Below are 13,983 nucleotides of genomic sequence, written 5' to 3' on the forward strand. Positions count from 1 at the left end.
TCCTTCAGCTGGATGATCCAACTAGTTTATCTGATCAGTGATTTAATGTCGAAAACTTCAGCTCGACGATGGTCCCGGTCTCCTATCAGTTCTTCATTGAAAAATGTTGCGAAAAGTTTCTAAGCCCCAGCTTTTGCAGTTTGAGTAGGAGAAGTCTACTCTGACACTTATCTAAGGAACTGAGGGGCATATTATCAAGGGGGGGATAGGAAATTATCGCCACTTTAGCAGACGTTTTCAGCCGCTAAGCGGCGATAATTTTATTGCCCTATTAGCAAGCTGTCACTAACAGCAGTTAGCGACAGCTTGTAGGCGATAGCGAGCGGTTTGGGGCCCGCTTTGCATGTCAGCGATATTTATCGCTAATGACATTCAAAGTGGGCGTACCCAACCTGTTAGCCCCTGAAAGCAGTCGCTATCATCGCTATCGCCTATTACCAACACAGGCGTAGCGATGGGAATATTCACGCTAAGCGCGAAAATCTCCAAAAACTAACACCTGCTCAGACCAGTTCTTAGTCATTATATCCAATGGGAGGTGAATATAATGGCTAAGACCTTGTAAGCGATAATGCGTGAATATTGCTGTATTCTCAGCGATATTCACAGATTTTGCCACTATTGCCTGGAATTTTATCGCTTTTGAGATAAACGTTGCTAATAGCACGTTATCTCAGCGATGAAATCCAGTGATGCGCGGTGATAAAAAAATTGCCGCTGAGCCTACTTAGCGATAAATATCGCTATTTGTTGATAATATGCCCCGAAGTACCTTAGGTATACAAGTTACTGATCAGGGCTCACTCTATTAGAAGCCACCAGCAGGATCAAGGCAGGTGCAGTTGGAATTGGTGAGCTGGGCTCTTCATGAATATGGTTTTCTTGCAGCTTTTGTGTTCCTGTAGGTTAACAGTAGGTCAGCAAGCAGATCCTTGGAGCCCACTTCTTGCCAGGGTACAAATAGCAGCAATCCAGTCCTCGAGGTTCTCCTTACAGGTGAGAACAGCAGCTGTAGTCCCTCTTCTATCCTCCAAAGTTCCATCAGTGTTCTATGGAGGTTACTGGGGGTGCCATAAGTATGCCCGGATCAGCCTGTGGATGAGGGAAACTCTAGGCCACTCACTAACCAATTATGCAAACGTTCCCAGGGATGGCCCTACCCATTTTCTCAGCTCTTCCTGTGTGTTTGAAGTAAACTATCACAAAGTGTCCTTTTCTACTTAAACCCAAGATGGTAGATCCGTTCTTCTCCTTTTCAGAGTTCCCTGTGCCCACCCAGAGGTTTGGCTATGAACATTTTCAAGCCCTCGCTTGCTGCCACTCCAAACCAGTTCTGAGGGGCAGCTCCTCACCCCCTGGGATTGATGCCCAGCTGACTAACAGGGCAATTGAGGGACCCGCCCAGTTGTGAGCTACATCTGCTTGTAGTATGGTAGGCACCCTTTGAAGTTAATTAAGTTCCCGGACACAACCCAGATGGCTATCATGTCAACAGATCAGACCCTCACTCTTTGTCTCAGCCATGGGAGCCACTTCACGCCTAAGCAGGGAGCCATTCAGCTCGTAAGTGACAGCCAACACTGGCAGAATGAAACATTTGGCTCACTTACTAAAAGTACCTTTTTCAAAATATTAATATGAAACCCGCCTTGACTGTTAAGTTGGATTTGAAATTACTATAAAACTGAGTCATTGAATCTGTTTCCTCTGTACTCTCAAACTGAAGTTAGGCATAGTAAGGTGTTATAATGCACCCTAGTGCTTTTATATGGGAAAGCCACTCTTGCCACAGTGAAAACAGCTTTGTTTCTTTTTTTACTGCCAAGACAAGTGAAACATAGACATGCATGTCTCACTTTTTAAACACCATGCAACCTTCTCTATGGGCATTTAGGGCCTATCTTATGGGTGACATAAGTATCAAGAAGGACGGTTTAGGCCTGGAAATGTGTTTATTTTACCAGGCTGAATTGGCAGTTTTAAAAATGCATACCAAGTCTGCAGGCACAAGCCTGGAGACATGCTTTGCATTGTCACTTAATTGGTGGCACTAGATCTGCTGCAGCCCGCTAGAGACATTTAGCTTGCAGGCCCTGGGTACACTTCTGTACCACATACTAGTGACTTACAGGTAGGTTAAATACACCAATCAAGGTGTATATCAAATTGATATCTTTTTAGGGGTCAGAGCACATACACTGGGCACTGGACATATGTGTCCCAGTATGAATTAAAAAAACAGCAACAAAATCTTTCCAAAAAAAGGGGGTGACCATGCACAAAGGAGCATTTTCCTACACGTGTATATCAAATACTAGACCCAAATGTCAAAAGTAGATCTTACACATTCTCTGTTTCAAATGGATTTTATGTGTTCAACATTAAACAAGGGTGGCATTCTAAGCTTAGCAAATATTCAAACAAGGTTTGGCAGTGGACAGTCCCTCTGCGACTGAGTCTTTACAAACAGTGTTCCATTAAAGAGGGTTGTCATCTGCCTCCATCCAATACGTTTTAGTAATATTAGTACAGACAGAGATCACACAACTGGTGTCTGGAGTCGGACATTTGTGAGGAGTTACTGCACTTTAGAGGTTTTTTATTTAAGTCAGAGAGTAACATCTGTGGGAGTCGATTTGATGGAAGAGTCTGATGTTGTTAAGACATACTTTGGACTTGGAGAACTGCGCTGGCATCAGTGCAAGAAAAGAAGTGAAAAGTCTTCTTTTTTCTTTCTAGTGGATGCACTTTGAGTTGTATTTATTCACTTATGTGAAAAACTTGTCACAGCATATGAAAATTGCCAAAGATAATTTACAGAATAAAGAGATCATGCTATTCATACAGATTTATAAACCGTTTCCTGCAATGATGGCCATCCTGTACCACAGTGTTCTATATGGCTGCCTGTTCCATTGGAAGCTCTAATATCCCATAACAGCCCTAAAAGTCATGTTGCTGAATGTCTCTAGTGAGCAGAACACGCCACCTTGCAGTGACATATTCATGACCGAGCAGACATAAACATGTGGTGAGTGCACTTTGCTTTACTTGCACTGAGTTAACAAGCATCAACAAAGCAAATCATTCTGATTTTTTTTTTTAAGAATGGATTTTATTATAAAGGTTTCAAGTTGCTGAGTGATAGATTTGTATGGAGGCACATACAAAATATTCTCCTTCAGGCACATGTGTACGTAGACTGCATGCATAAGAGATACACACACCAACAGTGGGAGAAAATGGAATCATTGGATGAGTACGTATTTGCATATATTGATAAATGTATGACTGTATACAAGAACGAAACAGTGAATGGGGTGGCTGGATGGATTGATAGGTATGAACGCAGATCTGATTGAATAAATGTTTGTGTGAATGGGTGTTTGAGCACATGTGGGTGGATGAAAGAAGAGTTCTAGGAAAGATAAATGTCTCCCTAGGAAGAGTCTAATACATCAAAATAAAATTAAAACTATAAAAATTAAAGGATCTCATTCACAAATGGCCAAAGTGTATTAAATTAGTAAAACTGCAAATTATTGATTTTAAAATCTACAGAAAGTTGGTTCCAAATACAGAAAATAATGCCCCACTTAAGTGTGAATTTGGTGGCAACAAACTCAAAATAAACAAGAAAAACTCCCAAAAAATCATAAACTTACCAACAGGACATTTCTATATGCTTTTAAACATGTAATTCTAAATTGTATTTATATAGCACTTACTACCTTGATGAGGCATTGAAGCGCTTTGTGACAAGTAGCACGCTACTCTGGTACCCAAATTTAGAGAAAAGAAGGTAGTAGAATAATAAAAAATAAAAATATTTTCATTCGTGTATATTAGTTGTTTTAAGTGAGTCAAGTTAGTGTTCATTGAGATCTCATGCATTTACTGACATTGTTTTGAAAGGGATGGTTTAATTGAAGTTGATTAGTAAAGACAGGAAGTGACTTGGTAGTGGGAGTGGTGGACATGCACCTTTAAGTTGGATGAATTGGTTAAAGGGGTAAGAGTTTGGAAATGATGTTTAGAGTCCATATTGGTCAGAAAGGTTTAGGATGAATCAGTGAGTGAAGGTATTGTCAGAGGTTAAACGGAAAATTTGTTTCAATTTTTTTCTTTTTATATTTTCATTAGGTTTTGTTTACATATTTATTATTAGTATTATTTCCTATATTTTATATCCTTCGCTAATTAAAAAAATATATATAGTGACATACCCACATGTCTAAATAGATACATGCATACACACATAAACACATTATAATAATTCAATTGTATGTACAAGGCACACATTGGACTGTACAGACACCCTTGTGTATACTCATGGAATATTCACATGCTCAGACATTCACATCTGTATTATGCAAAAATAAATATATATTTTTATATCTAAATAAATTGTTGAACACTTAGATGTGTTCCATCCATAATCATAATTTCATACTGATATATATGTGTGTTATCATATAAAAACACAAACCCCTGAGTACACAGTAATCAACATATATGTTAACCTTACAATATGAGATACATATATATGTTTAGCAAACACATATAATGACTGTATTTATTTTTTCTATATATATTTTTTTATAACAAAATTAATATATACAATTATACATACAAACCCATATACCTAAATATCGAAACATAATTAAAGGTATACATATATACATACACACATATATGCATTACACTTAGCAATATTTCTGTACCATTTGTAGTTAAGCGAATATGTCATAATATTTACTTGGTCAAACATAGACACGTGTGTTGTCAAAAATTACACATAAAATATTTGTATTTATTTATTTATGTATGTACTTATTTATTTATTATATCTAGAAAATGTATTATATCTTTTCAGGTACATTCCCTAAGTTCATGTTTACCTATTCACACATATATGCATTATCATAAAAAAGAGTTCACACCCATATATAGACAGCTCATCTGCAGATGTTATCAATATACGACATACGTATATCTTCAATGCATATCTTCATAAAGATGTCAATCAATATTCATGCAAATATGCATAAGCATTCACCAACATTTACATAGGTGATATATATTTCTTTACATTATGTCATTCTGAAATTTGGAGTTACAATTCCCTAATGTCAAAATGAACAGTTTTCACTCTATGTAAAATTAGACCTGAAAGCTGGCCATGAGTTTTACTTTCTAGTACTCGCAGGTTTGTTGCGCTGAAACAAATACAACACGTTCTGTTGAACAAAAATATGTATGAAATAGTTTGACAATACTGTAAAATGAGCGTATGATTGAGGACATAGGTGTGTTATGTGGTGACAGTGACCAGCTACTGTGATGGCCTAAAGTGTGAAAAATCTGATTTTACACGTGCTGTTGCATGCTGGCCAGCTAATACTTCAAAGTGATTTTGTAGAGATGATGTGCGTGACTAGAGTACTTTAAAGAAATGGTATCATAAAAAGAAAAAAAGCAAGATGCCTTAGCAACTGAGGATGAAAAGCATGTCTGGGATGGAGCCAAAGGGGGCTGCTGTTCGAGGGGTTTGGTGACCAGTGTATTTGTTAAGAGGTGAGGAGGACTGCTGGGCCCAAAGCGTGTGATTAAGAAGTGATGCCAAATTAGTTTATAATAAAAGGTTCATCAAAAGAGAACATGTGCTATAGGAATGATGTTCAATGAGTGTGTCATGGAGGAAAATGTTCATTGAGGGTGGTTGGAGGGGTTGTGTACAATGACTATCTGATGTGCATTGAGTGTGCGATGAGGTTGGAGTACAAGTGTGTGATGAACATTGAATGTGTAGTGGAGGGCTGGAGCAAGCTTGTGTGCTGAAGGTGTGATAAATATTGAGAATGTGTTATAGTGGTGGTATTGAAAGAATTGTGGTGTGGTGTAATGTGCATTGAGATTGTGGTTGAAGATTGGTGAAAATGATTGTGATGGACATGTGATGTGGATTAAGTGTGTGGTAAATATATAGTGAATGTGAGCATGATTGATGTGAGGTGCACATTGAGAGTGTTGTGGGGCAGTTTCCGAATTTGTACGTTGGGGTGTGTATTGAATTTGTAGTGTAAGAGTCGTGTAACAATGAGTGAGTGATGGTGTGTGATGCAGTTTGGTTTTCTGAGGAACAGATGGTGTATACTTGGTGTATGGTGGAGGCGTGGTATGCTTTGAGCGTGTGTAGGGCGTGTGATGTGTGCAATGGAGAAGTAACATACAATGTGTATGAACATGATAGATTGGGTGGTGATGTGTGGGTGCTATGTCCTCTGTATATAATTAAAGCACAAAATACTGCATAGAGTTGCATTAGCAGAATATTTTATATTAGCATGTTTTACATATTTTTCACTTTATTGGATGGATTTTGAGGCGGCAGCAGATTTGAAGCTTTTTTATCTAAGAGGGACCAAAAAATGTGAAGCATTTTAGGCATATTGTTTATCTTGTCGCGGAACTGTGCTCCACCCAATAAGTAATGATTGAGAAGAGAAAATGAGAAATAGATACATTTTCTAATTTCCTGGTGCAATAAAAATTACTTTTGCTATGCTCTGCTCAGACTTTGTGACGTGTGAATGCAGAAGTGGCCTGTGTTTTTGGAAATGCGGACTGCCTCTCTCGCCCTCCACATCAGACCCTCCGCCCCACACAACTCTTGTTCAACCACAATAATTACCCAGCAGGCTGGGATACTCCCATACTCTGGATTTGCAGTCATAATTTTCAAGACCCAGCTACGGCATAACCATAGTGTACCGTGAACCAGTCAGGTGCGCTGGCACGTGGACACTTGTGACAGCACAGACATTGATCACGTGTGACCTCTGAGGCTTTCTGATGATCTTGTTAAATGGGCATAACACAAACTCCTCTCTCAATATAAGCACCGGCTGTAGAAAGTAGGCTACAATAGGTTTTAAGTGCAGGCACACAAAAAATAGTGGTGTTTAGTGGAGGGAAGTGAGTGCTTTAGAAGTCGTATCCGGCGGATGAAGAGCCTATCAACATTTGAGGAACCACTGACTGCGCGCATTTATCAGCTCAGACCTGGTTTGACGCAGTTCAGTAACAGTTCCCTCTCAGTTCCCTCTTAGTCTGGGAGCGCAAGAAAACGTGCATCTGTGTGGAGTTCGGAAAGATCTGTTTGGGTGACAATGCGGGTCTTTGCAAAACCTCGCCAGTCGCCACAGGAGAGACCTCCCCTAAGGAGCGTCATTAGGCCCGTTATCTGCGCGGTGTAATTTGGCTGTTGACAGAGTATCTGCGGCGCAAGCGTGCAGGCAGTTACGAGGGTGGCGGATTGTAATCAAGGAGACGTTTAGCCGTGCAACGCTGCATCTTGAGCAGTTTTGAGTCAACATTGCCTTCAGGGGACACGCGCGAACAAAAAAAAAGCCCATTAATTTTTAGAGGCAGCATTAGAGTGGCACTCGACGGAGTGAGATTTGACGTGCGTTAATTGCTGCGCATCTCCCCTAATTAGAAATCTTCACGTCCTTTTGCCGCTGTCAGGCTGATGACCTGGCGATGCTGGGCGAATCGGGACTGCCGTTTGGGCTCACAGGAAGTTTTGCTAGGGCGAGTCGCAGCGGCAGAACGCGGCTGAGCGCGTGTGAAAGCTGGTTCACAACTCAAGAATGTTTTTTTTTCCTCTCTGTTTTTTTGGTTTATTACATGCGACTGTTTTCAAATACGAAAATGCAATTCTCGCAGAAGAAATAAAACTTATTTTTCGAAATAAAATTCGCGCAGATAGATGCCACGTTCTCGTATATTTTTGCCTTACGTGAAAGGGAGCGCACAGGGAAGAATGTGTTTTTCTTTTGTCACGTATCTGTTTGCATACAGACAGAGGTGATTGAGCGTCTCATCCTATCCTGTGACAAGAAGTTCAAAGGTCACCCACTCTGCCAGGTGTGAAATGGAGGGCGCCTGCCCAGCCATTGTCTCACTGGCCAGGGGAAAAAACTGTTCAGTACATACGCCATATGTTGGGATGAATAAAAAAACAAATATAATTGCACCTCTTTTTTTTTTTTTTGTTCTCGTAGTGACAAGCCCTGCTGGTGCCTGCTTAAGTTATTAACATATTGATTTTTTTCAATTTTCCCATTCTCCCTCAATAACAATTTTTAATGTCAGGGCCCAGAGTTGATTGGAGCTAAATTACTTGTTACCTGCTGGCATTTATTTATATGGCATCGGATTGTAAAGCTTTGCTATTGTCATGCCTCGGGCGAATTGTTTATGACACCAGTAATGGGAGTAATTGTTATTGTTGAAATTACCTGTCAGCTCTCCATAGCAGTGGCCCTTGTCCCCCTGACAAATAGTGACAGGGCAGAGGGATTCTCCACGCGCCTCCTGATGGCTTCTCCTCTGATAATAGGGAGAGCAGGGCCTCGGATAATTTGCCTGTCACTGCTGAGTGAGGCTGGAAGAGAGGGGTCCGGGCAGACTGTTGTCATTCACTCTGACAGAGACAGCAAAATGCTCAGAGCAGGGAGGATTATCAAAATAAATGAAATTGCTCCCACCTCCTTTGTTTGTGCGGCTCAGATGTGTCGCGGCTCCGCCTGCGACGTTCTAGTGGCGGGAGCTGGCTGAGCACGCACAAACACGCGCACAGGCACGCACGCACGCGTACGCGCAGACTACATCTGCCCTCAGCTGTGTGGAAAGATGTCGCATGCAAAGTGCTGTCGTGTCAGGGCAGCTGAATTCTTACTTTAACCTAAATTGTTATTGGCCAGTGATCCAATGACGTTATTTGTCTGTTTATTGTTTTTGTTTTGTGCCACAAGGCAGCTTAAAAGCGCATTTGAGGAAGGTGGGGAGAGGCAAGCAAGAGGGCTATAATTGGGGGCCATGGTTTGTACTTATGACCTTGTTTGGAATTCCAGTTTACACATGGGTTTACCTAGAAGCATATGGGATTTGGGGCTGAATAAGCGGATTTTATCGAACCATGGTGTTTAGGAGTTCCCAGTAAAAAAAACTGGAGGGCTTTGTACATCTTGATATTACCCGGAGGAATGATAATAATAAAACAATCAACTGGAACAATCGCATTGTTTTAGTAAAGATATCAACAAATCTGGTAAACACCACACGAATATAATTGTAACAGTGGGAAAAAAACAGTAGTGGCTTAGATAAGGAAGAGAAACGTTTTCTCTGAGGGCCTTGACTATTAAAAAGAGCCTGCCAGACATGAAATCTTTTGAAAAACGGATGATGGTAATCTGTGTTATTTTGATCTGGGACGTGACTGGTGACAGAATGTGAAATAAAGCCACGCCCTACCAGTGACAGTGTGGGATTGAACCTCACTGACTTATCTTCACGCAACAATCCCATTGTAACTGGTGGGAATCGACTTAAAGTCATGTCTCTTAGCAAACCCGGGTAACTTTGAAATTAAAAATACATGTTTTTTTAACCGGTAGATGCACATCGTATCATGCGTTTGTAAAGTCTTTTAATTCAGATGAAGGTATATCCGTTTGTGTGCTACCTTCCCATTCTTGAATATTATGCCCTTTGGACAGGTTTGTTACCGTCTCCACCCTCTGCTTCCTGCAACCCCTCCCCTCCCTTACCATCAGTCGCAATATGGGAATGCTAAAGAGAAGTTAACCTCTGTGAAGAAACAAAATTGTGATCACGCGTTTATTTTGGAATCCCTTGCTTTGTGCTGCTGAGCTCCTTAAAACGTCACAAAAACACACGTCAAATGGCAATCTGGAAACCAGTTGGCGACTAACAAAGCCAGGAGATGGAATGGCGCTTGTCTCTGCAAGCGGGGGCATGCCCAGGATGCTGGTCCCTCAAAAGAATGTATCATGAGGGATGATGGTCCCTCCGAATGTCCCACGAGGGATAGTCTCCCCTCAGATGTATGTACCACGCGCCTGCTGCATCTATGTAGAGCTGTTTTACCGTTCCCAAGGGAGAGCGCAGACACGCTCGTCTGAAAATCAAGAAGCCATACGTGTTTCTCAGGCTGCCCGATACCTTAGTCATCTAGGGTTTCGCCTGTCCGGCTGCAGGGACACCTGGCAGGGGTTAAAACGGACCCGCCACGTCCACTCGAAAACGACATTGCTGCCTCGCCGCATGCAGTGCCTTTAAAAAGAGCTTCCGGCTAGCGCCCACTGTCCCTTCTTATCAAGGCGCTTTGCTTCCTCCTGGGCTGCGCACACTCTACCCTGTTGGCGCACTTTGCGTCTTCCCAGACCTGTGACACACTTCCCTCTTTCGTGATGCTGTTCCAAGCAGCACCGTGAAACGGGCACCCCTGAGGTAAAGCGCTAAATGGAATAGACTCCTCTTCTCAGAGCTAGGTCGGCCTCCAGATCAGCACCTCTCAGATACCGCCTTGTCAGTTGACGTCGCACAAAATACAATTTCCCAACTGAACTGCGTTCTTGTGACTGGCAGCGGCTGTAGCTCCGCGAAATTTAATTCGAGGCGAAGACAAGTGCAATATACACGAGGACACTAAATGAGGCACACCGACGTTAAGAGAGAAAAAAACACACACAATGTCAGGAATAAAACACCTGAGAGGATTTACTTTATCGGGTCCGCTGACAAGACTCAAGGCACTCTACCTGGGTGCAAGATAATGACATACCTTGTGAAAAGCAATGGGCTTATCCCCGAACACTCATTTCTTGGACGGACGTTTCTTTTGTTTGGGGGTTGGAGGGTTGATGGGGTATCTGTCAACAAAGGCGGACCGACTATTTGAAGGAGAGGTGCATAAATGCCGTTTATGAAAAATATGACGGAGTACACTTAAGACGACAGTCCCGACCCACCTCCAAATCACTGAAAGGGGTGGGTCCCACCTTTCGCCTAAAATATTTTTCTATGTTGTCGCCTAATTTGTTTTGTGTTTTAATGCGAAATTAATCAAACGCTAGAATTGTTTTAACAACTGGAGAACTGGAATATTCATCTGACTTAGTCACTGGTCCATTTTGGTTGAAGAAAAGCTGCCAGCTGTTTAATATCACCAACGTCCCACAACCTGCACCCCGGTTCGTGGCAATTGTCTCGCAATTCTATACTTATGGGAGCAATGCTCTTCATGCGCATTTCCTCACATTTTAAAATCGCACACATTGCAGATATTTTTTAAATAAATGTTTAATAAACTTAAGTCTGCAATGAGTGGACAAACTAGACACCAATCGCAGCATATTGGATGATTACATTATTTTCAGCATCACCACAAGCTTAAAATGTAGATGCTCGCGTCATTATGTGCCCTTTATTGGACGAATATAATTTTAAATTACGCCATTAGCAGCACGCAAACGTATCTAATATTCGGATATTGATTTATAAAACAGCACCATTAATTATTGCTACGGTCAGGCGTATCTGATATTATAAACCCATTTAAAGTTTTTTTTTAATAATGCGTGGACACATACAGATAAATGGGCGCAGTGAGCAAAGCGGCAGTTTAAAGTGGCTTGCGGCAGTTAATGAAATCCCTGATTTATATTTCAGTCCAGAGATGAACCACATCGCTGTGTTATTGAACACTCCGCATTGGTCCATTTGTTAAAGTGGACTTCAATAAAGGACTACAATAAAGTATCCCGCCAGTTCTCAGCACTAGCTGTACTTGTGTAACTCTTATGTGTGTGGCCATGATTCGACACGTTTCTGCCCAGGAGCATAAGGCAGGCACCTGCATCTCCTGCGGTTCAGGAAGGGACCCAAACCCCGTAGGGGCCCACACACGTCAGGGAGTCACTACTCAGCTCAATGATTGAATGTATATTTGTGAGATATGGGTGCCTCAGGGGCCTATCATCACATTTTGCAGGGGGCATCATTTTGCCTTAAGCAACAGTTTTTGTTGTGGCTTGGAGTTTATTTATTTTTTAACAGCACACCTTTGATTATAAACCCCGAATATCGTCTACTTCAGCACTTTCTGCTCCAGGGCCAGGCTGGCCAGCCATCCTTTCTTGCGTGTGTATGCGGGCGTCAAAGAGCCTTATGTACGACCGGTTGTAGAAGAGTAGAACGCGCCCTCCTGTCAGAATGAGGCATAGGCAGGGCAGGATATAGGAAAACATAAAAAGCGCCACCTGTCAGAATTGATAATTCCGAGATTATGCGTTTTCCGCTGTGGAAAAATGAGTTCTTCATCAGGACTGTACAGCTGACAGGCCGCCCTGGAGACCGCAGGAGACAGCAAGCGACATGGATGGGAAACACATGGAAAGAAATATAGGAACATCGCGAGCAAACTGAAGGGACGTGGATTTTTAGGACTGCGCAGCAGTTGGTAAAAGCACCGAGGTGGTTTCAGTTTGCGGTGTAAGGGGCAATCACTGCTGGCCCTGTGTTTACATCACCGACCCATGTGTGCAGACGGTTGCTGCTGATTTATGGCAGCCTCCTCAGAGCTGGCTACGGAGCTCCAAGGCCTGGCCCGGAAGCCCATCGTCTTCTGATGAGTTTAGCAACAACCGATGGACAATTTCCGGGTCATCTAAGCGGCGTGTTCCACAGACAAGCTTTTTATTTTTTACTATATATGTATGCGATGTCGTAATCTTGGGCGAGCACTGCTCTTTGTTCTCTCGTTTTTCTGCAAGTGTAAACGTTTTTCACGAAATGACAAGGCCAAAAAGACTTCGACGCCTCGTCAGGGGTACTAAGCGCTTTGTAAATGCAAGTTAAACATGTACATTAACGACTCTGTTATTAAGTATTCCCTCCCGTCCGAGGCATGCCAACATTGGAGCCTCTCAGGAAGAGAACTGGTCAAGAACTGTGGTGGAGTGGCAGAGTGCTTCTGGACATGTGGTCACGTGATCACAATCACGCCAACATCTCCACTGGAGTATTCACTCTATTACTGGCAATACGTGGAAATAGGACTTAGTCACCAGATTAAATATTACCTTCTCCACTGCTCCCCTCAGTGGCAGTAAACACCCAGAAGGAAGGCAAACCCACTCAACAGCAGCCTGACAGGGTTGTTCTAAAGAAGCACGTTACTGGACATAGAAGAAATACTCAAGGTATGAGCATCTTCCTCATTGGTTGAAGAATGTGTACTGGACACACTCGAGACACAGGCGTCAAATACAGCAATTAATCACGATTATTTTCCATATCTGTAATGTTCTTTTTAATGGCGATCGTGCACAATTACCCCCAGGGCAAGACAAGCTTTGATAAGGTGACTCTGCCTGCTTCCACACCCCTGTTTGTCCCTTCCAGTGAAACACGACGATTTATTTTCTATCATGTTTTTCAGGACTGTCATCTGACCATGCCTGTGCTTCATAGGTGCGTACATATTTATTTCTATTCGCTTTGTAATCTGTCCGCCTTGAAAGACACTGCTAATTAACAATTAAGCACAGACATTTGACCAACCAGTGAACATTTATTTCTAGGTTTATCTGTTCCTGACACCCTCGGTCCATAGACGCGCCAGCGCGCTCAAAAACACCGTGAAAAAACAGGTTTCTGCCGCTTGATTAGCTACTATATTTTATATCTGCTAATCGCGATAGATTTCTTCTAATAAAGACAAGATCAATTCCTGTCAGAATGGGCTCACATCTGTTTACAACAACTGTCAAAACATGTCACTGCATGTAGAAGGACATACAAAGAATAATTTCTCTTTAATTACGTTTCACGTCGCCCTACCTCGCCTCTAAGCGCTGTGGAGTACAGGTTGCATTATTAACCAGTTTAATAGTACGCAATCAACCGATTTCTTATCCAGTTTTAAGGCACTGGAGCAACAATCCATTGGAAGAATGGGAGGCCAAGTCCCATATGACCTGAGACGACCACGTGAGCAGCCTGATTGAAGTTAAGCAAATGGGTCAGGTACAAATGCTTTACTCCTTGATCCGGCCGGTCGGCTACGAATGGGTATTATAAATTACAGGGAACTCGTAATTAACACCA

The sequence above is a fragment of the Lissotriton helveticus genome, chromosome 6 (assembly GCF_964261635.1).
Source record: "Lissotriton helveticus chromosome 6, aLisHel1.1, whole genome shotgun sequence".
Taxonomy (NCBI): domain Eukaryota; kingdom Metazoa; phylum Chordata; class Amphibia; order Caudata; family Salamandridae; genus Lissotriton; species Lissotriton helveticus.